The sequence below is a fragment of the Chionomys nivalis genome, chromosome 8 (assembly GCF_950005125.1).
Source record: "Chionomys nivalis chromosome 8, mChiNiv1.1, whole genome shotgun sequence".
NCBI lineage: Eukaryota > Metazoa > Chordata > Mammalia > Rodentia > Cricetidae > Chionomys > Chionomys nivalis.
The window spans coordinates 84,593,729-84,621,704 of NC_080093.1; the positions used below are offsets into that span (position 1 = coordinate 84,593,729).

General features: G+C 47.9%; 1 protein-coding gene across 1 annotated transcript in view; it reads right to left on the minus strand.

Moving 5' to 3' along the window:
* Nucleotides 1-27,976, minus strand: part of Parva (parvin alpha) — a 158,492-nt gene that overhangs the window by 109,669 nt on the left and 20,847 nt on the right. The gene's annotated exons all lie outside the window — the stretch shown is intronic.

The window sequence follows — 27,976 nt, forward strand, 5'->3', positions numbered from 1 at the left end:
TCTTCCAGAGGTCCTGAGTTCAATTCCCAGCAACCACATGGTGGCTCACAGCCATCTATAATGAGACCCAGCGCCCCCTTCTGGCATTCAGGCACACATGGAAGGAATGTTGTACACATAATAAATAAATCTTAAAAAAAAAAAAAAAAAAGAAAACATTCTCATTTTACTAGTTCCAAGGTGTATGGGGCAACTCTGCCTTTTGTAAGCTAATCCCGGAATTCTCCGTTCCCACAGTAACCATGTTTGTAGCCTTGGGAAAGAAAGATCCTTGGCTACTTTTCCAGATCAGAAGAGAAAAATCGGTAAATTTTGTGGATCCCAGTTAATTCATGTGATCTCTCAATCCAGTGTTCAGAGAGTTAGGCTGGTGGGTTTTAAAAAGTTTAAAAAAATTAAATTAAATTCTTAGTTCTTGTTTCTTGTGTTTGGCCACCAATACCTTCCAATCATAGGTAATAGAATCAAGGAAACCTTGCAACATTGTTACAAATGTCAGAGGCGCTGCAGGCAGTCTGTGTTCCAACACAGCAAGGATGGATACCTTAGGTGGCCATATTTGGTACCACACACTCCAGACTGGGCTGTTTGGTCCAGATGGCCAAGCAGGAGGTTTGCCTGTGGCCTATCACGAGGTTTGGCACTTAAGGACGAGCTGGACAATTACAGCATCTTTTTTAGTAGTCCAACCTGGAAAATACCAAGGCATGGTGGGCAGTCAAATTACTGCTGAGATACCCGGAGGCTGATAAGGCACTGGGAGAGGCCTTCCTGTGCAAGAGACTAGACATGACAGACAGGGCAGTAGAAGTGGACATAGGGAGAAAAGACCTGAGAGGGAGTAGAGAAGCCAGCCAGAAGCAAGAGAATAGAAGAGGGGACCTGGCACATGCAGGAACTTCCAGCCAGAGGCCTGGTCTAGCAAGATGAGTTCCAAAGGGCCTCCATTTTTCCCTGAGAGGAAGCCTGTGTCTGCTCATCCTGTGGCCTGGCCTACGCAGCTTTCCAGAGCTCTGGCTGACATTCTTACTTTGTGAGGCCTTTGTTTGTAGATGAGCTATGAGGGGCCTGGGAAGCAGCTATGCACAGCAGGGCCACACTGCAGGCGTCTGAATCTCAGCAGCCTGTTGTCCAGCTTCCCTGCCTCCTGGCTGGTCAAGGGATCTTGGGATTCTGCTGGCAGCTTCAGCTGACCCTTATTGTCCCGGACTTTCGGGGGCTCAGAGGAGCAGCCTCAGCTATGGTTTCTCTACTGTTACTTCTTTTCCTTTTCAAAGTTAACAGCAGAAACCAAAGGCCATATAGACTTTGGTATTTCTCCACTTGTCCCTCTGTGCCTGTCTTCCTCCCAAAGCCCTGTATGCTCTGACTAAGCCTCATTTATTGTTCTGGAGCCCTGACGTGGAGGGATGAAAGAAATTCAGTCAGTGCTGTAGTCATTTCCTTAGGGCTCTGAAAAGCCCTCCCCCCTTTCTCCTATTAGCAGCCTCAGCTTCCTCCCTCAGCAAACTTCAGCATGGACCTCCTTTCCTGCATCAGAAGGAATTATCAATTCCTAGATTAAGGTTTCAATCCAATCACTCCTTCCCTCATGCACGCGCACCCTAGCAAATCATCAAGGGCCCATCTTTCCCCTATCTTCCTTGTGCGTCCGTGTGTGCGTGAGTGTGTGCTTCAATCATTTGAACCCTCTGATTCTCAGGCCTGGAAGTCTGAAGCGTCTGTTCGTACAGACTTCTCAGGCTGTGTTGCTCAACGTTGGGATATTATTCGACCTCAAATTGCCTTCCTTCCCTTATACTTTCTTATCTTTTTTTATTGTCTTTCCAAACTACTCAACAGTGGCTTCTGGCTTCATTTCTTACTTTCCAGACAAAATGGGTAAAGCTCAGGTCCTCCCTTATCTTCCTTCAGTTTAAATCACCTCAGAGAAAACTGCCAGTTAACACTAGCACAAGTCAGTTGAGGAGAGCAGGACAGGTAACCTGAAGAGCGCCAAAATGAAGCTGACATAATCAGCAGTATAAAGGGGTGATCCGCCAGATGGGAAGATGTCTGCAAACCATATGCTGACAAAAGGGTTAATATGAGACTGGAGAAAGAATTTCTACATGTCAAGAATAAAAAGGGCAACCTAACTGAAAACCTTATTGTGTTTTATGTATTTACTTGGGGGTCTAAGGGAGGTCCACACATACGCTTAGAACATGTGAAGAAGTCAGATGACAGCTTGCAGAAGTTGATTCTCCCCTTCCATCATGTGGGTTCTGGGGACTGAAATCAGGTCATCAGGCTTGGCCATGGGGCCTTTACCTACTGAATCATCTCACAGACCCAAAGCAACTTGGCTTTTCAAAGGACAGAGAACCCAAGAAGATGTGCAGTGGTCCCATGAAAACACTCAAGCTGCTATTCCTTAGCCACATTGAATGAAGAGCACAATGGGGTCACTTCCAGCAAGATGGTCACCGACCTGTTCCATCACTGAGCTATATATCCTCAGCCCTCTTCTTCCGGGGTGTGTGTGTGTGTGTGTGCGTGTTTGGAAGCCAGAATTGATACAGGATCTCTCAATGAACCCGGATCTCATAGTTTCAGCTGGCCCCCTGGATTCTGCTGTCTCTGTTCCCTATGCCCTGACATCACGCCTGGCTTTTGTGTGGGTGCCAGGGATCAGAACTCGGATCATCATGATTGCACAGCAAACCCTTTTCCCCTGGAGCCATCTCAGTAAGCAGTCAAGGCTGGTCTTGAACTCATTCTGTAGTCCAGGCTGGCCTTAAAATTGTGACCTGCCTACGTCAGCCTCCTGAGTAGCTGGGATTACAGGCTTACACTTCCAGGCCTGTCTAGAATGATGACGATCAAATGATGGGAACAAAGTATTCACAAAGACATGAGAACACTGGAACACTTGTCCCTGTTATAGGAACATAAAATGGTGTGGCTTCTACAAAAGTTGAACGGCAGTTCCTTTACAGGCTGGAAATAGATTTACCCATATAACCTGGTAAGTTTACTTCTGGGTACATACTTGAAATAAAAGCAGGGAGTCAAACAGGCATGCCCTTGATTGTGGCCACGGTGCCAACAACAGTTCAAAGGTGGGAGTAACGAAAGTGTCCATGTACAGAGGAGCAGATGGGCAAAAAGTGGGAAACTTCAGACAGTGTGCAGGACAACCTACAATCCCAGGGCTGGGGAGTAGGAACAAGCAGGAATAGGAACTGAAATTCGCTAGCCATCCTAGACTAGCCAGTGAGCGAAATTCATTGTGGGACCCTGGATGAAAACAAGGCGGATAGCACATGAGAAACAACACCCAAGGCTACCATCTGATTGTCACGTGTACCATACACACACACACAAACACACTCCCATTAATGGGAATCCTTGCACACGCCAGATAAGCATTCTACCACAGCCACGAGCTACACCCCCAGCCACAATGGTTCCACTCGGAGGTACCTAGAGAGCTCAGATTTATAAAGATGTGAAGGAGAGCATTGGCCTCCAGGATCCGCTGGAGGAGGAACGAGGCTGTTTTATGGGTGCTAGGTTTTGGTTTTGCAATACGAAAAGGGTTAGGTATGACTAGTCCTGTAACAATAAGAATGACTTAGAGCTACTGAATTGTACACTAAAGGGATGAGAGGGCAGACTGAACGTTATTCTTAAGTACTCTATGACAATGGCTGGTTTAGTTTATAGATCCTATAGGTGTATATGACTTGTGTGGGAGTGTGTGTGTGTGTGTGTGTGTGTGTGTGAGAGAGAGAGAGAGAGAGAGAGAGAGAGAGAGAGAGAGAGAGAGAGAGAGAGAGAAGCTACTGTATATACATGCGGAGGTCACAAGACAACCTTGGATGTCAGTTCTTGTCTTCCACACTGTTTGAGGCAGGGTCTCTTGTTGTTTTCCAGTGTGTATGCCAGGCTAGATACCCTGCAAGCTTTGGGGATTTTCTGTCTCGACCTCCTGACTCACCATGGGAGTACTGGGGTTACAGACAGGTGCCACCTCCTCCTGCTTTATGTGGGCAGCTTCTGGGGACTTACATGAAGCAAGCCCTTTGCCTGTTGTGTCATCTCAACAGTGCTCCTTTTTTTTTTTTTTTAAAGGACTCCTGTTGTATGTTTTGATTTCTTCAAGAGTGCTTGGTGCTTGCTGTGCACTGCCACAGTGTGCAGGCCCCATTTGAAGCACTTCCTTATGTTCAGGTGGTTAATCCTGCCTCTCTCTCCTCTCTGTAAGGCTGAAATTTTAGACCTTGAAGTTAGTGAGCCGCTGGGAAGCCAAGTGCAGAGGATCTCAAACTGGCTCCAGATCCAGTCAGAACTGGATCTAAGTCCCCACCAAGAGCTCTGTGGGTGGGGATGGAGCTGCCTCGCTGGTGAAGCAGAGAGGCTCCTCAGGGCTCCCGGCCAAGAACCCACCCACTAAAGAATCCCAACTGTCCTGTCTTCCTCCCACACCCATCCTGCCCCAGGGATAGGACCAGCTGGAAGCAACAAAGAGAACAGGAGCTGAAAGCGCAATCCCAGAGCTTCATCCAGAGGTCACCTCAGCCTCCAAGCAGGGGGAAGGAGGAGACTGGAGAGAGGCAGGGTCAAGGTAACAAAACTCTCTGGACCCTGCCAGAAACCAGTCAGGCAGCCTGTGTCCCACTCACCATCCCTACTTTGACCGGCACTGATTTCCTTGGAGGATGTCTGAGAATAGGGCAGGCTTTTAGGTCTGATCACCCTCGGGACCCAGACCAAGGAACCTTCCAATGACTTGTAGCCTGGGCTGTGTGCTGTCTTTGAGACCAGTGATTTGATCTCCCCACACCCACACACTCCAAGGTCTTAAAAATACCAAGCTGACTGAGGAGGTCGTGAATGCTTCCTGTCAGAACAGGGCGATTGTGGATCTAGTTTAGAGGAAAAGGGGGGTGGGGGCTCATGGGAGCTGCCCATGCCAAGAATGGCCTTAAAAAGATCATCTGCCATCTCTAGACCACTCTGGGCAGCCCTGAGGGAGAAGGAAGGTCTCACACGGGGCACCTGAAGGGGGTTTGTATTTGATGTTTAGTTTCTTTGTTTTGTTTTCGGATGAGATAGGGTGGGTCTCTCACGTAGCCCAGACTTCTCCCTCCAACTCTCTGCAGCCAAGGATAATTTTGAACTCCTTGATCCTCCTGCCTCTATTGCCCGTGTGCACAGGTGTGCACAGCTCACTGTTCATGCAGCACTGGGGATCGAAACCAGGGCCCTGTGCATGCCAGGCAAGCACTCTACCAACTGAGCCTCAGCCTCAGCGCTGACATCTGGGATGGTTTTGTTTTGTTTTGTTTTCCTTTAATATTGAGCAAGGCTCTATAAACTCATATCTAACTCAGACTCTTCTCTGTAGAGGGGAAGCCTAAGTAAATGCTCTCCGAGTGAAAAAGTCCCCTCCTACCGCTATATATATGGTAAGATCTACATATTCATGGTAGAAAATAAATTGGGAAAATATAACAGAAAAATTAAGCACTCCCAGTCCCAACTTCCAGATTCAATCACTGCTGATGCCTTAGCACTATGCTTCCAGACTTTGTTAAATGCATGTGTTTTTACATGAATCACATGTAATTATATACATTCTCTGAAAAACATTATAGATAATATACTACAGAAATCAGTCTCCACTAGTATACAAAGCTATATTTTAAGTGTGTTATAAATTTTATTATGATATGCCATCATTTATTTAACTAGTTCCATCCTTTTTTAAGATTTTATTTTTAAATTCTATGTATGCGTGTCTGTATCTATGAATGTGAATGCAATGCCCATGGAGGCCAGAAGAAAGCGTCAGATCCCTTGGTCCTCTGTTGGAGCAACAAGTGCTCTTAATTGCTAAGTCATCTTTCCTGCCCCATCTAGACCCTGTCTCAAAAACAAACAAACAAACAAACAAAATCCAAGCAGGGAATAATAACAACAAAAACCCACAGTGGGCTTTCCAGTGTAAGTTCTTCCAGGAAGGAGTGAGATTGCTATCGTCACAACTTATGCACGGTCCATTTATTTCTTCAGGATAAATTTCTCAAGCTGGGTGTGGTGGTGAACACCTGTGACCCTAGCACAGCCAGGAGGAGCAGAAGAAGGTCAAGGTCACCCTCAGCTATAGTGCGGACTCAAAACTAACCAGGGCTTCAAGAGACCCTGTCTCAAAATAACAAAAGAATAAATTCCTAAATCCTAAATCTGCAATGGTTGCATCAGAAGCATTTTTGCAATATCCACACATCTCTCCGATCAATTATTTTGATTGATCAAGGGACACACGTTCCCTCAGGATGGCAGACCTGTGAGACAGTGCTTGTGGCCGTGCTGAGCCAAATCAGACACGGATCCCCACTAAAGCGAGTTCCAAAACAAAACTCCTTAAGCCTCTCCTTTGTGAGCCCGGCAATAACTAATGACATTTAAAAAGCATACAGTTTTGTTTTGACTTTGGGAGTCTGCTAAACAAAAGCCCACGTGGCAGATGTACTGGGAAGGACACTCGCCACACAATTCTTTTGGCTTGACTGTCCACCTTCTTAGAGCCATCCATCTTCAAACTTCCATCGTTCTGCCCTCATTGCCTCTTGCCTGCTTTCGCCTTATATCCCCCCCCCTTCCTCATTTGTTATTGTATGAGTGTGCGTGGTGTGCAGGAATGTGGGTGGAAGCACACGTGAAGGGGAGAGAACAATTTTTGGTAGTTGGCTCTCTCCTTTTACTCAGGGAAGGAACTCACTGGGTTTACTCACTGGTCTGGGAAACCTGGGCTCATCCTCCTAGCCTCTGCCTCTAGAGAAGGTGGGCATATAGTCTGTTTTCTCTCTCTCCTTCAGCGTGGCCTCAAAGAGCCCATGCTGGCCTTGAACTTGCTACACAGCTAAGGATAACTTTGAACTGATCCTCTTGCCTCTACCTCCTGAGTGCTGGATTACAGGATGTACCACACCACGCGTGGTTTTTGCTGAGGATCAAACCCAGGGTTTCCTGCCAGGGGATACAAGCACTCACTCTGCCCACTGAACCGTAGCCCCAGCTCTAAGCCGCCCCCCCTCCCCTTTGTTCCTCTTTCCTGTCAGGCCTCTCCCCTGGAGGAGCAGGGGCCTTGCACAGGATGACCTTGTGGAGTTGGCAAAAGTTTCAGTTGCACACAAGTGTCTGCAGTAAACTCTTGAGTGTGGAGTAATTGTGATTTCGGTTCTGGGGAAATGGGATTGTTTTTAAACTCCCTGACTCATCCTTCTCTTTAACTTAGTTCCTGTAAATGAGGCACTTGGTTTTTTTGGGGCAGGGATGGTGTCATTCATACAGCATCTCCTTCAGAGTGGCTGTCTGGGCCAGGGATCATCTGAATAGGGCCCCTTACACACATGAACTCAAGCAAGAAGCTGGCTGGCTGGCTCAGCGTTCTTCAGAATTGCTGGAACAGCCCTAATGGCCGCTTCGAATTAATAATACGAAACACATGTTCCAACTGCCTGCGGCCGGTGACAAAGTCGTTCGTGTTCAGCATGGTCACAATCTTTCTACAGATGAAAATCTTTCTAAAACTCATCACCTGGGTTGTTCAATCATCTTCACCAGGCAGGAAGATTGTCTCCCTCCCCCCGTCATCCCACTTAAGAGCTCTCTGCCAAAGCAGTCAGTTCAGCATGGCATCATGCTGCTGAAAAGGGGACAGAGAGCAGAAACAGTTCACCCAACTTTTCAAACTTTCTGTTCCCAATAAGGCAGGCAGAGATCAGTGCCAGTGGCCAATGGAGGAGGCGCTATGCCTTTCCATGGGGATCCTGGAAGCTAGGCATGACTCCTGTGGGCTTCAGGGACCAAATCAATCAGTTACAAGGCTGCTTCTTTAAGAAAAAAAAAAGTTGAAAAAGGACTGTTATCAGCAAAATGCTAAATCTCTTTTTTTTCTTTTTCCTTCTGGCTGGAAACAGATATTTCTTTGATATCTGAAATAAAAGATGAATTACTGACTGTTCATGTTAATGCTGAATTTTACTACTGTCATATTTCAAAATGAAATTATTCTAACATTTATACTTCAAATTAAGATCTGAGATAATATATATTGTAGTCCATAGAATGTCTTAGGTTCAGATGATGCAAAGGTCAGTCCCCCCTGAGAATAAAAACTGGCTAGTGCTCTCCCTGTCCCCTCTGAATAAATCTAAGCAGCAATGACATCAGGGAGGGCTGGCTGTCTGGGTCTCAAGGCACAACTGGGGATGGGCACTGACAGGGCATGGCGATGCTACTGAATGCTGAAGTGGTTGGTGTGGCTTAAACGCAGAGCTGAAAATGCAGCTTTCTCCCACCATTTGCAGAAATGAAAGCCTCTTGAAATCGCTGGCATATGGCAGGTGAACCGCTCCCTCCTCCCTTCTGCCATGCTCAAGCTTACCACTCCAACGCTGGTCTTAGAAACACAATGTCTTTGGCGCACTCACGGTTCTGCCTTCTAAGGATGAAGTTCTGGATGCTGACTTACTGTCCTCAGCAAGTTCCATCATCAAGGTGTTGGGCAGGGAGGAGAGAACAAGCAGTTACGGCAGCCTGTTTGGGACCAGTCATCCCTGCCAGTCCACGGTTGTGACACTACACATCTAGCTTCCCATGCACAGAGAAGACTGGCCCCCCTCTCTGTGGCGTGACTTCTTGTTTTGGAGAGAGCACATCTCCGCCCAGAAGCCTTCATGTCATTAAGTTTTGACAAATCCCTTCAGGTCCAGTCATTAGACAGCATTAACATCATCCACACAGGTCAGCCGCAATCCACGGATTCTTCGCCATCCAGGTGCTACATAGCAAACTGACAAAGGACCCAATTCTCCCTCTCCCCAAGTTTTAAGCGATGCTGGGGATTGAACCCAGGGCCTTGCGCATGCTAGGCAAGTACACTACCTTTGAGCCACATCACTAGCTGTCCAAATTCCATTTATAATATTACTTTTCATAATTCCTTTACCTCTTATAAAAATAAGAACAAATGTTTGAAAGGATTCGTTGGACTGTATTTTCACTTTCCAAACACAAACTTAAGGAATCAAGAAAGGAATTCTCAGAAGCCACAAGAATGCCTTTCTCCCTCTGCCAAACCAGAGGCCGATATCCAGATAAACAGGATGCAAAAAAATAAAATAAAAAAATCTCCAAATGCTTTCTGATACAGTCTCTTGCTTGACCTTATAGTTCCTTAATTCTCACCTCTTTTTCTTCTTATGTTTTTGGGGTTTTTTTTTTTGGCTTGTTTATTTTGGCAGCAATGGGAATTGAACCCAGGATATCACACATTGGTAGTAAGCTCTCTACCACTGAGTTACAATTCCTTTGTTTAAAAAAACCTTAATGTTCATATTTTAATTGTAGTCTCATGGCCTTAAACGTCTCCAGCAATGCTAGAAGAAAAAAAAGTGGAAGTATTATTTAATATTAACTTGGAGCAAAGAGGAAGACTTTGGGGGCCACTACCAATAAAACTTTCACATTAAACCACTTGAGCAGCTCCAGATCTGCATGAAAAGCAACAAACTAATGATGCCGAATCTTTGACCAGCGAGCAGGCTATAGGAAAATGTAAGGAACTCCTGTCTGCCACCTCTAGCTATTTTTGTTTTAATTTAGGAACCGGAATGTAATTATCTCTTATTTACTACAGTCACCAACACCGCCAAAGGGAAAATAAACCTTTCCTTTTGGGATGAAGTTGCTGACAAAGGTTTGACAAAGAAAAATAATTAATAGCTCCGCGCTGGCACCGAGCTGAGGTTCCGCTAAGTGGGCGTGCCAGGCACAGCCACGGCTCAGCTCTCAGATCCTGGGCCCAGGGCAGAGAGTGTGCCTGATTCTGGGCTCTGCAGAGGCTTTAGACTGTTGGGGGTGGGGCGAGGGGTGCAGACTTGAAGCATGCCATGTTATAAACTTCTTGATTTCCACAGCTGCCCAGCAGGGACTCGTGCCTTTCAGTTGGGGCCAATGGCCTTCAGTTTGTTGATGGACTCTTCTGTTGAGAATCCCATGCTGAAAAACATTTGAAAGGCGGCCTCTGGAACAAGGAGGTGAAGGTGTCAGTGTTCTAGGGCCTGGGTGGCATATCATTGTAACCACACTGTCCCTAAGGGTTCGAATGGGCAAATTGCAGGGTCGTGTGCAGGCAAAATCACAAGGCCAAACCCTGAAGAGGAAGATACCGAGGGAAGGGGACGTGGTGGCTGCCACACAGGTATGAGGACCTGGGTTCAGACCCCCCAATAACCACATAGAAGCAAAGCATAGGGCATGTCTATAACCCCAGCCTAGTGCTAGGGAGTGGAGGGGGACTCCTCACTGCCCAACAGTCTAACTAACTGGTGAGCTCCAGGTTCAGTGAGAAACTCTGTCTCACAAACACACACACACACACACACACACAATAGTGGGAAGTGACCGAGGGAGACATGTGGCATCCACTTCTGATCACCACATATATACACATGTACACACACCTACACACATCTATATATACAGATACATCAACATACAGATAGAGTACACACACACACACACACACACAAAGCTGAAGGTATAGGTCAGTGGTACAGCTTTTGCCTAGTATGTAGTCCCAGATTTGAGCTCTAACACCTGGGACTAGGGGCACCCTCAGAAGGAAGATTCTGCCTCTTAAAAATATACACAGGGTCCACTGTGGCTTGCACTTAAATTACGGAAGCTTTGAACACAGTATTCAATTTAAGCAGACATCCCTTTACATTTTTGTCTATTGTGGATGCTGGGAAGCTCATGGGCCCAGAAAGGGAAGATACAACTGTATTTTTGTTATTATTATTAATGATGGGTTCACCTGTCATGATTATACATTACAACTTCCTATGGCAATCTTTTCTTTCCTGAGGCACGGGGGAGGCCTTACCGCTAGCAGCCTGATTAGATCCTTTAGGGGTAGGTAAAGAGTTCAGGTCTCCAAGGCAGGCAGGATCTGACTGTGCCCGGACAAATCACTTCATGTTCCTGGCCTTAGCTTCCTCTCTCTGAACAGCTAAGGATTATGCTGGTCCAATTCTCCTTATGCCCAAAGGCAAAGACACATGGAGTAGGCACCAAATACACAAAAGACCATGGTTACCACTACCATTAATAACATCTATGACAGAAACAAAAGAGTAGTCTCCACAGAGAAACATCTAACTCCACTCCGGTTACCACAAATAACACAGCTATCGTCTCCCCTTCTCCCTGGAGCTCCGGACAGTTGGTGCTCCACTTTCTCAGCGGTGGACTTGGCTTCAGGAAGAGGAGCCCTTAACACTGAAGTGGAAAAAGAAGTCAGAAAGTCTGCACGAAGGTCTTCTGCTTACACACAGAATAAGATCATTTGTCTCTTCCAGCGTCATTGCATGACTCTCTGTAGCTTTTGTCCTCTCTGTAGACCTCTGGGGTAAAGGACATTTGGGGCCCACACATGTTTGCAGAACAGGCTGGTACATCCTGTCCTTGCTACAGAGCCTGGCACCTCAGTGGCAAAACACACTTCTCTTTTGACACACTTTCTTTCAGGAGTGGCTGGACCAGGGCTTGCTGCAGAAGCCACCCGGCCTGCCCCTCCTCCCCCCAGCTGGCTGCTGAACTGCCTCCTGGAGCCCCCTGGTGGCCAGTCCCATATTTACACCCTCATCCTTTGAGAAAATGCCCTCAAAGGATCCATCCAAGGGTGAATCAATGGAATGCATCCACCACTGGGGTACCCTGGTTCTTTGAACAAAGGTACAGTGCTCCATTGAGGCTGCCTTGGAGAATGACACCTTCCTCTGTGTCTTGGCCACTTCTCAGCCTCTGGTGTCTGCTGTGTTGATACAAGGCAGAGTAGGAAGCTCTTCAAGAGTTTTCCAGCATAGGACAGAAAGATCGGACACGCATGCCCAAGGGAGCCCTGGGGATTACATCAGTCACCGCAGGGAAATGGGGATGACACAGGGAGAAGGTGAAGAGTCAAGCAGACATTGGCATCTTTCGCTAGAGATCAGACGTGAGCCAGGCAGAGAGGATGAACGGCATTTCATGGAGGGGGAGGGGGGCCGACATGCTCCAAGCCAGGACTCACTGGGGAGAACGCCATGGAGCTGGATGCTCACAGCACACAGGAAGGAGATGAACCTGGGGACATGTGCAGGGACAGACAAAAGGCTCTTAAGAACCAGGAGACTCGGCCATCACATATCAACATTAACTTTTCTAATCACATGTAGGCTTCATACACGCATGTGATTCCAACTTCACAGATGCTAAGGTTAAAAAAAGTTTCCGGAGGCCACCCATGACCACCTGACTTCAAGCTTCTGGGCTCAACTGCAGCCTGACTAAGAGAAGATCAGGAGACAAATCCCAGTCCAGAAGCCTCCTACAGCACACCTGACCCAATTTCCTAGGGGCTGGAGAGACGGCTTCATGGTTAGAAGCACTGGCTGCTCTTCCAGAGGATCCCGGTTTGATTCCCAGCACCCACATCACGTGACTCACAATTATAAGATCCAGCAGAACAAAGGAAAGCCTGAAACCTAGTCCTGTCCAGGGAGACTAGGAGCCTGGGACCACTGCGGGAATGTGGTACCCTGGATGGGGTTCCGAAACAGAGAAAGATGGTTCTTAGGTAACAGCTAAGCAAAATCTCAACCAAGTGTGGGGTATGGCCTCTAGGGAACAGCTGTGCAGCGATACCGGCATTCATCTGCGGGAGGTGAAAGTGCATGCCAGGCGCATGAGAACTCTGTTTTAACCCTACCAATTTTTCTATACATTCAAGTTTGCTCCAAAAAAAAAAAAAAGAAAATCAAAGTCAGTTTTTACACTGTTGTCGTTGTTCATTAAATCTCCAAAGGAAAAGAAATGAAGGGGTATTTTACCGACAAAGAAAAACCTCTGAGATGGTCTCTCACTGAACCTAGAGCTGTGTCTCCAAGCTACACTGGGGTCCGAAAAGCCCCAGTGACACGATGGGAATGTGGATACACACGTGCTCTCTGGAGTCAGTTCTCCCCTTCTACCATGAATCCTGGGGACAGAACTCAGGTCACAGGCTTTCACAGTAAGTAAGCACTTTACACAATGAGCCAGTCATCTTGTCATTGGATACGCTTTTAATCCCAGTACTCGGGCCGGGCGCTGGTGGCGCACCCCTTTAATCCCAGCACTCGGGAGGCAGAGGCAGGCGGATCTCTGTGAGTTCGAGACCAGCCTGGTCTACAAGAGCTAGTTTCAGAACAGGCTCCAAAACCACAGAGAAACCCTGTCTCGAAAAACAACAACAACAAAAAAAATCCCAGTACTCGGGAGGCAGAAGCAGGTGGATCGCTGTGAGTTCGAGGCCAGCCTGGTCTATGAAGTGAATTCCAGGACAGCTAGAACTGTTATACAGAGAAACCCTGTCTCTAAATATCAACAAGGAAAAACACAATGAGCCATCTTGTCGACCCAAGCTTCAATTCCCGATCCTGTCACCTCCACTTTCCACTGCCTGGGCCAACTGAGTGCTGGCAGCATAGGCCATAATGCTTAGTTGTATATGCAGTGCCCAGGTCAGCACCCAGAGCTTTGTGAGTTCTGGGATCATGCCATGACATTCAGTCTTACCCTGGTTTTATTTTACTGCTTTATTTTCACATTTGAAGTTAAGATGGTTGCAGTGGGGGAGCATGCTTGACCGTGTCCAGGGAAGGAGGGGCATGGTCAGGATCGGGTTTTGGAGTGAGCAATCTGGCAGGCTCAGTGTGAATCACAGACTGGTTGCGGGTGCTGGGCCCGGCTGAGATCTGCTGGTGATGCATCCAGACAGAGGAGGAGAAACAAGCAGAGAGAACCAACTTCCCTAAAAGGAGACAGCAACATGCCTTGGGTAGGTAGGACCCCTTGGATCCAGCCACAACCAATCAAACTATATCTGCTGCTGAGCCCCAAATGTGTGCCTGAAACAGGCTGAGCTGGCCCTTTGCAGATGGGCCTGACAGCTAGGAAAGGGAAAAGAACCACGGCTCAAGAGGTGAAGCAGCTGGCTGTGGCCCTGGCTCAGAGAAGGGACGGGCTTGGAGGGAGTGTCCTGTAAGCTGGGACAAACTGGGGGATTTCACATAGGAGGCCTGGAAGCTGTACCTTGAACCAGGACAGAGCAGAGGGACTCCACACAAAGCTTACATCAGTCTGCGGGCCATCCTATCCCTGATCCACATTCCTTGGACCATATACCTCTAGAGGATCCTGGGGCTGGAAATCCAGTCTTTCTCCCTGAACTCTGTAGCATCCTCTGCCCTCCATGGCCAGTTAAAATCAGGACTCCTAATAGGCTACAATGTGTCACCTGGAAACCTTTACACTATCTGCATCCCTGGAGGCTTGAGACAACTCAGCAAGACCCTGCCAATCACTCCTTCAAAGGCATGGTGCCGTTTCACATAGCCAGGCAAGCAGTCTCTCTAAAAAGATTTCCTTCCTTCCTTCTTTTCTTCCTTCCTTCCTTCTTTCCCTTTTCTTCCTTCCTCCTTCCCCTCCTTCCTTCCCTCCCTCCCTTCCTTTCTCTTTTGAGACAGGTTTTCACTATGTATCCTATCCAGCCTAGAGCTCACTATGTACACCAGGCTGGTCTCAAACTCACAGAGATCCAGCTACTTCTGCTTTCCAAGTACTAGGATATAAAACAGGCAGCACCAACACCTGGCAAAAGAGACTTAAAATTTCTAGGTCAGAAGTCACACTGGAATGTATGACAGTTGAGGATATTTGGTACAAAATGTTGTTTGTATTCTCCTTGCTGATGCAACCAATTAACACGCATTTAGCGGCTTAAAACAGCGCACATTTATTATTTCACAACAGTGGAGGTCAGGAGTCACAATAAGTCTCACAGGCTGGAGTCAAGAGCTCAGCAGGGCCATGTTTTCTCCTGGGAGCTCTGAGGAGAATTCTTGCACTTCCCTTTTCCAGGTGTTAGTGACTTCCGACATTGCTTGGCTCACAGCCCCTCACCTGGTGTCCATAGCTTGTCCTGTCACACCTCCCTGGCCTCTTGTCCCTGGTCACACTTCTCTGGCCTCTTGTCCCTGGTCATACCTCCCTGGCCTCTTGTCTCTGGTCACACCTCCCTGGCCTCTTGTCCTTGTTCACACCTCCCTGGCCTCTTGTCCCTGGTCACACTTCTCTGGCCTCTTGTCCCTGGTCACACTTCTCTAGCCTCTTGTCCCTGGTCACACCTCCCTCTAGCTCTCTCCTGGCCCCTCCCTTCCACTTTTCAGGTCCCTTGCCAGTGTGCGGGCCCACCTGGATGATTCAGGGTCACTTCTTCATTTTATGGTCAGCTGACTGATTAATGATAAATCTATGTGACTGTTAGTTTCCCTTTGTCATATAAGGTAACACATTTGCAAGCCCTAGGGATTAAAATGTCCCATTGTTTAGTGGACTGCCCTACCTTCTCATCACCCATGAGAAACAGTTGAGAAAAAATCGAAGATTGAGGCTGAGCACAATGGCGCACGCACGCCTTTAATCCTAGCACTTGGGAAGCAAAGGCAGGTGGGTCTCTTTGAGTTCAAGGTCAGCCTGATCTACACAGTGAGTTCCAGGACAGCCAGGGTTCTATTGAGAGACCCTGTGGAAGGAAGGAAGGAAGGAAGGAAGGAAGGAAGGAAGGAAGGAAGGAAGGAAGGAAGGAAGGAAGGAAGAAGAAAGAAGGAAGAAAGAAGGCAGACAGGAAGGCAGGCAGGAAGGAAGGAAAGATTGATCTGATTTTTGGTCTCCCAGATTTCAGCCCATGGTAGGAGCTCCATCGCTTTGGGACCTGTGTGCGGACAGCATCCTGGCAGCCGCTGACTACATGGCAGGGAGAGAGAGCTAGGGATTAGAGCCCTTCAGAGGCACATCAGTGACCGACTTCCTCCACTTAGGCCTACTTCCCAACAGTGCATTCAGCTATGAACTCAAGAGCAGACTTACACACTGATGAAGATGGGGCCCTCGTAATTCAATCACACCTCACCAGCAGCACGGCCTGACACCAAGCCTTCAGCCAGGAAGCTCTTAAAGGTGTTAATCCTGTGTGCCACCTGCCAGTCTCATCTTTTCAAATAAAAAAAAATCACATTTTATCCATGTGTTCATTACTGTGTTTGTGTGTGTGTGTGTGTGTGTGTGTGCGTGCGCGTGCGCACATGTTTACCATGGTGCACATGTAGAGCTCAGACGACAACTTTCAAGAGGCTGGCTGCTCTTTCTCTTCCACCACGTGGGCTCCAAGGGTGGAAGTGAGATTGTCGGGCTTAGTGGCAGGCATCTTTACCCGAGCCAACTTTCTGGGCCCACATCTGACCACTGAAGGGCAGATTGTGGGAGAATACCATTCTGCCTCCAAAACAAAAGGCAACATCTCATCCAACCTGGGCCACAGAGCTCACACACAGTGATCGATTTAGTCAAGGTCAATGATGTGGACGCCGCTGTTAAGATTAGGAACACACAACACTTCTCTGCTCAGACCTTACAACAGCTTTCTTGTGTTCTTGAGAGGAATCCCTAAAAGCTCTTCAGGGACTTTAGCCCCGGCTCACCTCTCACTAGTCTCCTTAGAGCCTCCATGTTGTTGCCTTTTGACTCCTGGAAATCTTGTGTCTGTGCCCGGAACATTTGGGACATTCGTCCCCAAGATTCTCACAAAACGGTCGTGATTCTTCACCTAGGTCTCAGGTCACATGATGCATCCTTAGAGAGGCCTTCTTCAGCCATCTCAGCCGGTCCCTACCTAGTCACCACTAGTGACAAGTCTAATCATGCCTATCTCGTCTGTGAGGACCAGAGACCCGGTCTGTCCTGTTTAAAGCTTATGCCAGACTCCTCAGAAGGGAGCTTGGTATACAGCTGGTGCTCGCTAGATGCCTATGAAAAGAAGAAACACGAAGCATGTGGGGAGAGGCGAGGCCAGCTTTCCAGAGCCACTCCCTTAAGACACAGGAACCACGCATGTCTTCTGGATTGTAGAAATCACATTAGTATTTCTCTGTGTGCATGTGTAGGGCACATACGTGCTACGGCACTCACGTGAAGGTCGGAGGACAATCTGTTAGAGTCGGTGCTCTTGTTCCTCCATGTGGGGCCCGGGGAATCAAACTAAGATTGTCAGGCTTGGAGACAGGTTTCACCCTCGATGGGACACCTCACTGGCCCCATGCTTTGACTTCTGTAGCAGAGAATGTGGCCGGCAGATGCAGAGAGAGAATAGGTCTAGCTTTGAGGTGTCCTGCATCTGGGAGTGCAGTGGGAGAAACAGAGCAGACCCCAGCTCATCATCGAAATCACTGCGGTCTGTGCGCTCAGCCAGAAGGCTGAGGAAAGGACAGGGTGTGGTCACTGCAAACCAGGAATTCCCAATCAAGTTTGGGAACCCAGTCCAAAACATGAGCCAATCAGAGGCAGCAGGAGGCCAGAGATGCAGGGTTCACTGCTGTGGCAGGGGGAGCGCAGGACCAGGTGTGCTCAGTGACTGGAAGTGTCACCCTGTCACCCCAGCCCGGAGGAGAGGCTCTTCTTAAGACTCAGGAGAGCATAACGGAGTCGGGGAGCGGGCACACTGAGCCTCTAGAAGGGGCGAGGCACAAGTTAGAAAGACAATTAGCAGAAGCAGCGAAATGAGTTGTAAGGGTTGAGAGGGGTCTCCAGGGAAGAATGCATGCTTCATCTTAAATCATCTTTAAAGGATGGAGAGCTGGGGAGATGAGGTGGTTCAGTGGGCAGTGCAAGTTTGAGGACCAGAGTTCAGTCCGGAGTTATGGGTGTGGTAGTGTGCTCGTTATGGCAGCACTGGGGAAGCAGAGGCGGGCAGAACCCTGGGGATCAACTAGACAGGCAGCCTAGACTACTGGGAAGGCCCCAGGCCCCCATTAGAGTCTTTGTCTCAAAAGAACAAGGTGGATGACATCTAAGGTACATCACTCGAGGTTGACCTCTGACCTCCATACACACATGTGCACATATGTCCATAGACACACAGCCCCCCCCCCCACATACATAGACACACAAAAGGATGAGGTAGGCTGGGAATGGCAGTACGTACTAGGGATCCAGCACCGGCAGTGAGGGCAGAAGGATTAGGTCTGAGCCAGCCTGCGCTACACACTGAGACCCTGTTTTTAAAAGAGGGTTTGTGTGTGGTGCTTGGGCAGCAGAGAGGTCAGGGATTTAGTGGCACGGTGTTCTCTTCTATAAGCGGAAGGCAGTATGGATTGGAAGTCAGTAAAATCTATTCCTTATCAAGCAGAGTGTAACAAAAGACCTCATGCCATCAAATGCCTCTGCACCTTAAAGTCCCACAGGGGCTCCACCTTCCTCTGCCCTCATCCAGGCCCTGAGGGTGACACAGGGACGACCCTAACACTGGAGACTGAACAGCTGGGGACACCTGGGAGGGGTAAGAAGAGAACTGAAACCGAGCCGAGCTTCCCAGCCTCTCCCACAGCCCGAAGGGAAGTGTTTACGGTTTCCTGACCTCAGAGAGCATCCCAGAAAGCTGGCTGGAAGGAATTCTTTATTTATTGAGCGTATTTCAAATGAAACGCGTTAAAATACCCTTCCACGGTTTATCTCCTCAACGCTTCTGTTCCAAAGAACAACAACCCTCAGCCCCTGCCCTCTCCGTAGCCTCAGGTTCACCCGTGACGTCTGCAGGAGAAGATTGCTTTTCCAAGACTTTGGATGGGGAACTGAAGCTTCGGGAACGAGTCTGTAAAGAGATGTCGGCAGCGTCTAAGCAGTCACCCTTTGCCACGGTCCAGTCTTGCACATTTTAAACGTCAGAACTTCGGGGCTGTGAGAGTTAAAACGATGCTGCCCTGCTGTGCCCTGCACAGCCATGGAGACTGCCACTGCCTTTTCAAGGCCTGACTAGAGCCCCTGCATCGTGGATTCCAGCGAAGCCCAGCTGAGCTAACCACAGGGAAGAACTCTTCAAAGATCCCCTGCATAGCCGCTGAAGAACCATATGGGACCCCAGCCACGAGCCTGCGAGGCCAGAGTGGCCAGCAAGTGTGACGATGCCCCAACTCAAGAGGACTTCTGTCCCTTCTCGTCACTGCTTCCCAAGCCAGGCAGTACATATGCGGCACAAGAAGCTCTTGGTGAATGATTGTGCCTCAAAACCTTGTCCAGTGTGATAGGATAGAGGGTGGAGCCTCCACAGGAGGGATGAACACCCTCATGAATGAGCCCCATGAGACCCTTCACACCCCCACCACACGCGGACACGTGGAGCTGGCACTGTCTGTGAGAAAGGGCAGACTCCAAGCCAGCAGGCAACCTCTAAAACTGCAAACGAAGTATTTCTGTAGTTAAGCCATTTAGTCTAGGGCATCTTTGTTAAGATGGCCCAAATGGACTAAGAGGGGGAGGGAGCAGAGGAAAAGTGATCCCAGGTCCTACCCCTGACCCCAGCAAATGTAGGCACCTGAGCCACAGGCAGGCTGAGCTAGGAGGAGGCACACAGCAGGAGAGGAAAATTTGATTTCAGACAGGACTAGACCTTGGCAGCTGCAAGCAAGTCGCCATAATCTAAATCAGACCTTCTTTAGCTGGACAAGACTGGAAAGCTACGTGCTCTGTGGGACCAATATCAGAAATGATTTACAGTGTGGCTGTGGGGAAAGCAAGAAACAAAACAAAGTTGGTGTCCCCCCCCCCCCTTCACTGAACGTCTCTGGTAAAGATAAACTAGAATGACTAGAATAGAATTCTTTTGGTTAGTGGATTAGTAAAGGTGAAAACAATAATGAATCAGGTGAGGCAGCACACACCTGTTATCCCAGCACTGAGGAGGCTGAGGCAGGAGGATCCTGAGTTCCAGGCCAGCCTGGGCTACAGAGGGAGCACATCTCACAAGCCAGCCTGGGCTACAGAGGGAGCACATCTCACAATAATAACAACACAAACAGCAACAGCCGTAGCAGCAACAATAAAAACAGAGAGAAAGGAAAAAACGAGAGCATCCAGTTTTAATGAGGACGCTAAACAAGCCTCTATACGTGCTTCTGGTTGGGCTAAAGATTTGGAAGAATTTTCTCAGGTAGGGCCTCTTCAACTCTAAAGCACAAGCTAGCAGTAGTAATCAAAGCAAATGAAGCCATGAATTTCAGGGGGAACAAGGGAAGGAATTGGAGGGGTGGGGGAAGAGAAGGATATAGTTATATTTTAATTAAAAATAAATACATTAAAAAAAACTTTAACGCACATGCATGTCACTGTAGATCTTGCTAAAATGCGGACTGATTCAGGGTGAGTTCCAAGACATCAGTAACCAAGTGACAGGGATGGAGATGGTGTGCACATTCACCACCAGAAACAATAACCCAGAGAGAATTTAGCTAGCATATGAAGAGCTTAACGTCCTCGAATCCTCAGTAATTCCACGTTGATAACTATACTCAAGGATCCACAATGAGTGAACGAAAAAGTTGCACACAAAGGCATTTATACCAACGCTGTTTATCATGGAAAACACACAACTTCCACAGCCAATGGCACGGGACTTTCCAAAATTGTCACGTAAAGCCTTTAGGCCCTGGGACATCACAAAATGTCAGTCAATATCAAACTCATTTAGAATTAATAGTGCCACGGGGGAAATGTTCATGCTGTGCAAAGTCAAAAACTGAATGAGAAATGGGGGGGGGGGTTGCTAGGGAGATGGCTCAGTGGGTAAGGCGGCGGCTCATGCAGGCAGGAGGACCAGAGCTTGGGTCCCTAAGACCACATAAAAGCTAGGTGGACGTGGCAGTGTGCACAAGGTGGAGACAAGAATCCCACGAGCAAGCTGGCTAGTCAGACTAGCCAAAACAACAGCTGTGGGTTCAGGGAGGGACCCTGCTTCAACATACAAAATGGAAAGTGAATGAGGAGGATACCTGATAACACTCTTGGGACTACACACACACACACACACACACACACACACACACACGAGACCCAGCCTCAACATATAAAATAGAAAGTGAGTGAGGAAGATATGCAATACCATTATTGGGGCTACACCTCCCCACACACACACGTCCCACTTCCACACACACTGGGGCTGTGAAGTACTGTGCTGGCTAGTTTCATGTGCCAATTTGACTAGGCTCCAGCACCCAGTTATTTAATCAGATGGTGCTTAGGTGCTGTTGTGATGTGAGTAACATCTAGATCAGTTGACTTAAATAGCAGAGGTTGCGTCCACAACAGGGCTGGACTTCATCCAGTCAATCTCCTGAAGTCCCAAAGAGTAGATTTAGACTCCTCAGAGAAGAGGGAACTGCACCTCAACACTGCTGGAACTCTTCAGTGCTTCTGGCCTGGTGGGGTGACCACCTGTGAACCTTGTTTAACCTGTCAACCAGCTTCTGGGAAGAAAATCTCTTCATACACGTGCCCTGATGTCTGTTCCTCTGGAGTCCTGACTAGCCTACAGCGTGAGCCCACAAAGCTAAAGGCACAAAAATGAAAGCAAAAATAACCTTGTGTCCTGGGACTGAACACCCAGAAGGACTCTAACTCTGTAATTTAAATTATACTATTCAAATATTTAAAGTAGATGCATAAGCAATAAGAGAAGAAAACATCCCAAATTAACAGTATAAAAAGGACTATGGCGTATTTTATTATTATATATTATGCATTATTATTTATTATTATCTTTCTTTGTATTTCATTTTTTCTAGACTTCTTCCTAGAAATATTGCAGCTAGAAAAAAAACTATCATCACAACACGGCCTGCATGCCACGTGGCAATTTCAGCATCCACTCAAAGGCTGTCTCGAGGTTTCGGGCATCCTGGAGGAGTGAAGCAGGTACTTCCTCACAGCTCACCTGCTACCCAGGCTAGCGGTCTGTCCCTCAGCTTTTCCCCCATCTGCCAAGCTCCAGTTTCCTCCTTTGTATCCCATTCCGTCTCCCGCCCCTTCTTTCTTGCCCAGAAGAAAAGCCCATGGACAGGTACAACAAAGTGACCTCTGTTTTCCACGTGAGGAGACTGAGGCTACTAACGCTAGAAGCAGCACAGGGCTGGCCAGCTGGTAGGTGATACACCCCAAATGTAAAACTGCAATGTAATGTAACTGTAATGTAAACTGTAAAATGAGACGCATGTGAGTGATTTTTATGACTGTTCCCATATGGTCAGAAGGAGAACCATGTCAATTACATTACAGGGCCTTCTCCTTGCCCTTCGTAGCCTTCTCCAATGACTGTACACAATAGGTCATTAGCTCTAGAAAGGAGGAGGAGGATGGCCAGGGTCACGTGCCAGGACCAAAGGCATTCTGGGCTCTGCTGTGCGTCCCAATCATCCTGGGGTAGCCCTGGTGACTGAAGCCTCACAGCTGGAAGTGAGCAGGGTCACCCACACTGCCCAAGTGGGCCAAATTCAGAGCCCACTTTCCACTCTCAGCAGCCTCTCTAGTCCCCATCTAATTCCTGGCATAAGACCCAGGCCAGCCACCAGCCTCACGCCCAGAGGATGGCCCGACTGCAGGACACTCAGAAGCACCCAGGGCTTCCCACTTGGGAGTCCTGTCTCTGCAAAGCTGTCCCTCTCACTCCTCTGGTCCAGATCGATTGTGTTCTCAAGGCCCTTGGGATAAAACCCTGGGGCTGATGCTCAGTTATCCTCAGCGAGTGGAATCCCTGCACCAGTGCACCTATAACAGATGGGCTGGTCTCCCCAGATCATGAGCCCTCGGTCCCAGCAACCTGGAGTGGCTGTCATCTGCCCACCAAAGAGCCCATGGCAATGCAGGCTTCAAGAACATCTGGTGTTTGCACAACCAGTGGATGGTTGGAATAAACAAAGGCACACTGCTGAGGTGCTGGCAACCCTCTTCTCCAAGCCCCAGGAGCATACTAAATGGTGGGCTAGAGGGCCTGCTGCTCATGCAGATGATTATAGCAGATAATGAGACGGCCCAGGAACAAACTGGAACTATGGTGCCAGGTTTACACACGTCGCCCAATGCCATTTCTGTCAAACTAGCTAGTGCATATATGAAGGAAAGGGAAAGACACTCTGTGTCTATTTCAGATGAACATGTTTATGATGTCAAGTTGCAAGATGTCATTAGAGACCATGCCACTAACCCTGAAACCAGCTCTGGGCCAGGTGACATCATAAACCCAAACTGACCCTCAGCAGGAGAAGTTGTTTAGTGGGAGAAAGGGATGTGTGTATCTGTGGATATCCATGCCCTAGTTTCTAAGATGTTTCTTAGTGTATAAAACCACATGAAACAAGCATATAAAATTTTCTTCTTCTGAACATCGAGAGACAGCTAAAAAGGGGGATGGCACCCGAGGAATGACACTCACGGTATCCTCTGGCTACACACACACACACACACACACACGTACGTACACACACACATACATACACACACATACATACACACACATACACATACACACACATATATGCACATCAATACAAGCAGTAAAAAAATACTATTAAAAATGTCTACCAGTGGGATAGGAGGCGTTCCAAGGTGGGCCTGGATGCATTGGCATGCTGGGTGCCCTGTCCCAACTACACCCTACAACTGGCCTGCGCAATCACTCAGTAATTGAGCCTTGGGCACATTGAGAACTTACGTCTTATTGACAAATAGTTTCTTGAATTATTAAAGAGCAAGTGAATCTTCCACAAATCTCCTTAGGGGAACATATTAAACACAGAGGTGAACTTACATTGCTGGACTCCACCCTAGTGCAAGGGCCTCCCCAGTCCTCCTTTGCTCTCCTCACAAGGAGACACACAGAAGTCACTGAGAATTCCCCCAACAACCCAGTTTTCAAATGGTCTTACTACATGACATCAGAAACGTCAACCAAGCAGTTGGCGCAAAAACAGACTCATTAGAGCTGGCAATGTTAAAAAAAAAAAAAGTCAAATCCCATAAGTGAGAGGGGGAGGGGAGATGGCTGAGGAAATCATTGGAAATACTCGAGTCCCTGGAGCTTTTGCATTACAGATGAGATGCACTTGGTACACACTTGGGTGGGGTGCTCTAAAGACAAGGAAGGGATGGTGCTGAGGATGCATCTCAGTGGGAGAGCATCTGCTTAGCACAAGCACAAAGGATGAAGGGAGAAGAGGAAGAAAGGGAGGACTAGAGGGAGGGGCCTCTAAACACAGCAACTATAGAGGTCATAGAGGAGGCCCCAATGATGGCCTTGGAGACAACGGGAACAACAGACAGCAAGACACACAGGGAGGACAGAGACTCTGGAGAAAATGGACATCACTATGCAGAGACTTTGTGTCTAGCGTTTCTTGGCCTTCAATTTGAGGTACTCTGAAATTTGTTCAAAGTTGTAGGCTTTTTTGTTTGTTTTTTCAAGTCAGGGTTTCTCTGCACAGCCTTGGGTGGCCTGGAGCTCACTGTGTAGACCAGGCTATCTTCGAACTCAGAGAGATCCACCCGCCTCTGCCTCCTGAGTGCTGGGATTAAAGGCATGCGCCAAACCGCCCTGCCAAAGTCATAAGTTTTAATGCTAGTGCCCAGCTGAGTATAAAGGAAACAGAAACAGTTATCAGCAGAGAAAATGTTCAGCCTTACTGGTCATCAAGGAAATGCCAAGGGAAGCAATGTTTCCATGAAATAAGCTTTAGGAACAAAGGCAGAAAGGACACACTCTGGTAGAGCTGCAAGTGCTGCATGCCACATATATTTTAGAAAATAATTTGTTGATATCTTTGAGGAATGTATGAGCCAGAGACTGGGGGCAACGGCCCACTGGGTAAAGAGCCACCATCTGCACAGCTTTGGGACTAACCTGACTAGGGTGACAGGGAATGAAGGAATGACACATACACACCCAGAAAAGCTGGGTTCAAGTGGGCCATGCACTCTGATGGAGATACACCAGCAGCGCAGAAATTTAGCTCAAGAAATGTATGAACAGGCATGGTGGTGCATGCCTATAATACCAGCACTCAGGCAATAGGGGCAGGAAGATCAGGAGTTCAAGGTCAGCTTCAACTACAAAAAAAAAAAATGTTTAAACTAGCCCAGGCTTCACAAACTAAACTGGGCATGATGGCAATTCAAGCAGTTGCAAGTCTAGGACAGGGGGATCTTGATAAGAGGTCAGTTTGGGCTTTACAGCAAGACTGTTTCAAAGAAAACCAGCACTAGAGAAGGGAGGAATTTCTAATTTCATAATGTTTAACTCAGTAATTCCAGTCCATAAAACCTACTCTACAGAAGCAATACTACATATGGTAAAAATATTTCTACAAGCAAAAACATAACCATAGTATTTCTGTAGTGGCAAATACCTGGCAACTCAGCTACTGACGGGGCAGGTGGCAAGCTGCAGTGCGTCTTCCAGGCAGAATATTATCCTTATTAGTCATTAAAAGTTATGCTCCTATCCACAGCAGCATGGTAACAGGAAATGCCAAGAGGAAAAATCATAGAAATGTGTGTTTAGATGAGAAAAAAACCTACAGTATCAGAAACCCAGGGGAAAACACTGGAGTTGAATATGCTATGTGCCAGCTGTGATTGTCAAAGTGACTCAGGGTGTGCACAGAGCTTGCCTGTGGCTGTCTGCTATGAAGCCTTGACGATAAGACAGGAATTTTATAGTGAGTAGGTCGGAACCTTTGGCAACCTGGCTTTGCTATGGCATCTACACACCAGGGGCTCGTCTAATTGAGTAGGATACGAACCAACTTGACTGTTGTCCCCGGAAACCCAAGCATAAACCCAACAACCACATACATAGCTAGGACATCCGGTCCACAAAGCATGGGAACTGCAAAGCTGCCCCAAGTCAATCTGCATAGAGTCCTCCTCCATACAGATCCATGTTCTGTGTTAACTTGTTACGAGAAGACTAACAGTTGGCTTTTTTTAACGGAAGAAAACAAGAAAAACATCCTTGACTGGTCAATGTTTGGAAACTCTTCCATAGACATGAAGAGGGGCAAGATAACCTAATGGTTAGGGAAAAGCAGGTTCGAGAATCGACAACCTTGGTTCGAATGCTATGCTGGCCCCATCGTTTACAGTGAGCTGATTATTCAAGCTCTGTAATCCAGGACACAAAAGGAGATAAAAACACAGCCTTGAGGCAGCAAAGGACACAGCTGGTAATGGAGCTTGCCACCAAGCATGATGACCTACCTGACTGTGGTCCCCAGACCTACACGGTGGAAGGCGAGAGCTGACACTGACTCCTGTAAGCTGTCCTTTGACCCCCTGACACACGCATACACATACAATAAAGAAATGTAATAAAAATAGCGTGACCTCAGAGCTAGTCATTGGATTTAATGGGATTACACGGGTCTGATATCTCTCTATGTAACATATATTATATATAACTGTGAATTCAAGTTCTCTATAATAATATTCCAAACTATGGAGGGGTGAAGCCACAGTCACCAATGGGTCAAAAGGAAAGGTAGAAATAATAGCAAGGTAGGTGCAAGTATGCTTTGTGCACCAGGTATTGTGACAAGCCCTCGACATGAATGCATTATTAGCTGGGTTAGAGGTCATTCTGTTGCATCCTTGCGTGGCTTGGGTCCTGGAACCCAGACTGGAGGTGGTGATGTAATGAAGAAATGACATATGCATACAGGGAAAAGCTGGGATCAGGTAGGCTGGGCTTTCTGACGGAGAAGCTCGGCATCCTGGAAGCTCAGCGTGTTTATCATATACTGCTGAAAAGGGACGCGGGTTACTCATACACAACCGAACGGGGAGGAGGGTTACTGCGTACAGCTAGCTGGACAGGGAGGCATGCTTAGCTAATCTCTGCAGATGCAGTCTGTGTGGGGGAGCAGGCTTCAGGCCATAAACACGGGAGCAGGGACAAAGCTTCAGCGAGCATTTTCTGTAGTTACATCAATATCTACTAATGGGCTGGGGAAGGCTCTGCCATCCCTCAGAGCATCACCCAGGAAAAGGCTCTGCCACTCCCGTGGTCTGAGACACTGGGGTCCTTGACATGGCTGTGCTCGTGTCCAACAATACACATTCTCTCAGGACTTCTTCAGTCGCTCCTGGCATTGCTTTAAAGCTTTTAAATCCCCGTTTGGTAGATGGGGAAACAAAGTGTCACTTGTCAAAGAAACAAGTGACATGGCCAGGGCTAGCCAACTATTAGGTCTGTGCCCTCCCCCCCCCCCCCAGGGCACTGGGCTAGGCACAGAGGACCAGTCCCTAGAGGCTAGGCTGTGAGTTTCTAAGAGCTGAAGCCTGGTGTGCATCCTTCTCAGAGCAGCCAGGATTGCTAACCTATTTGAGTAACCGGACCAAAATTCCAACCCAGGACTGTTTCATCCAGGGCATATCTCTGGTCCCCTCCAGAAGCTAAGATTCCTAAGATTTGGCAGCTAGCTTTCCTCCCCTTGGTAGGATGGTGTTGTCAGGGTCTTAGCTCTGCATTGAGGAAGGCAGTTCTTGGAATGTTCTGGGAGGATGCAGGGGTGAGTCACTCTGCCTTGCTCCTCCAGACTCCTTCTCAAGGCCCTGGATGTCATCCATTATCTTTGTCACTGGGTTTTCTGCTGCTGGTTGGCTGCGCAGTTATCCCTAAAAGGAAATCATCCTTAAGTCTCATATCCACATCAAGCAAGCACACTGAGGGCAGAAGGAGGGACCAGCAACTGACAGAGCCCCATTCCTGTCCTGGAAGAACTGGAGAGGCTGGGCTGGCAGACACTAACTGCCTGGCTTTGGACCTCCACTGGGAATGATCTTTAAAGGCCTCCTCCAACCAGAACCCTGTGCCCTCTGCATCAAAGGCAAGAGTGTCAAAAGAGCACAAACTCTCTAAATATTTATCCTGAAAGTCAAGAAAAAACTGAGACAGCAAAGGCCGGGAAACCAGAGACAGCTGGCCTGGGAGAGGGGGAGAGCTAGGAACACATAGGAT